The 1,282-nt window shown below is 35.3% G+C and overlaps 1 non-coding gene across 1 annotated transcript; it reads left to right on the top strand.

The window, feature by feature from the left end:
• Positions 1 to 856: 856 nt before the first annotated feature.
• LOC139869470 (small nucleolar RNA R71) lies at positions 857 to 963 on the top strand. The gene has a single exon (XR_011766078.1). It is a non-coding gene; the product is annotated as a small nucleolar RNA R71 (small nucleolar RNA).
• The last annotated feature ends 319 nt before the right edge of the window (positions 964 to 1,282 follow it).

Here is a 1,282-nt window from a genome sequence, read left to right as displayed (position 1 = left end):
TAAGTCATGAATGATTACTCATATTTTTGTAATTTTATGAGATATTTCATGCTAGTTGCCAAATGATGGTTCCCACATGTGTTAGGTGACTCACATGGGCTGCTAAGAGCTGATCATTGGAGTGTATATACCAATAGTACATACATCTAAAAGCTGTGTATTGTACGAGTACGAATACGGGTGCATACGAGTAGAATTGTTGATGAAACTGTACGAGGATGTAATTGTAAGCATTTTTGTTAAGTAGAAGTATTTTGATAAGTGTATTGAAGTCTTTCAAAAGTGTATAAATACATATTAAAACACTACATGTATATACATTTTAACTGAGTCGTTAAGTCATCGTTAGTCGTTACATGTAAATGTTGTTTTGAAACCTTTAGGTTAACGATCTTGTTAAATGTTGTTAACCTAATGTTTATAATATCAAAAGAGATTTTAAATTATTATATTATCATGATATTATGATGTACGAATATCTCTTAATATGATATATATACATTAAATGTCGTTACAACGATAATCTTTTGTTAAGTGTGGTCCACCGCATTGCTCACAACTGATTCGTATTGCGTGAATATCTTTAGTCATCTTTTCCATTCATCTCTCGAAAGCATCTATTTTTGTGGAAACGGAATCAAAGTCATGGCTAGAATCGGCTCTAGCCACTTTAGATGAACGAAAAATATCTTTTTCCCGGTGCCACTAATGTGAGTGGGAGACTGTGTTATCAATAATTTTGTGAGCTTCGGTTGCGATTTTCTTCATAATGGAACCACCAGCTGCTGTGTCGATGTCTTTTCGTGTAGCAACGTCGACACCTTGGTAGAATATTTGTACTATTTGATAAGTGTCTAAACCGTGTTGAGGACATCCTCTCAACAACTTTCCGAATCTTGTCCATGCCTCATATAATGTTTCATTTGGCTTTTGCGCGAACGTAACAATTTCTCCTTGAAGTCTCACGGCTTTAGATGCCGGAAAGAATCCTTTAAGAAAATTTTCAACTAAGACATCCCATGTGTCAATCGCTCCTTCGGGTAACGATTCTAACCAATCTTTGGCTTCTCCTTTTAAAGTCCAGAACACAACATGAGATAGATCTGTTCATCCTCAACTTCTCTGATTTTGAATAGAGTACAAATCCTATTAAAGGTTCGAAGATGTTCGTTTGGATCTTCTTTTGGTGTACCACTAAATTGGCATTGATTAGTTACCATGTGTAGGATTTGTCCTTTGATTTCATAATCTGGCGCATTAACACCTGGCTTAATAATGGCGT

This window comes from Rutidosis leptorrhynchoides, chromosome 9 (genome assembly GCF_046630445.1).
Source record: "Rutidosis leptorrhynchoides isolate AG116_Rl617_1_P2 chromosome 9, CSIRO_AGI_Rlap_v1, whole genome shotgun sequence".
In the NCBI taxonomy this organism is placed as follows: Eukaryota; Viridiplantae; Streptophyta; class Magnoliopsida; order Asterales; family Asteraceae; genus Rutidosis; species Rutidosis leptorrhynchoides.
This window is presented reverse-complemented; position numbering and strand designations above follow the sequence as displayed.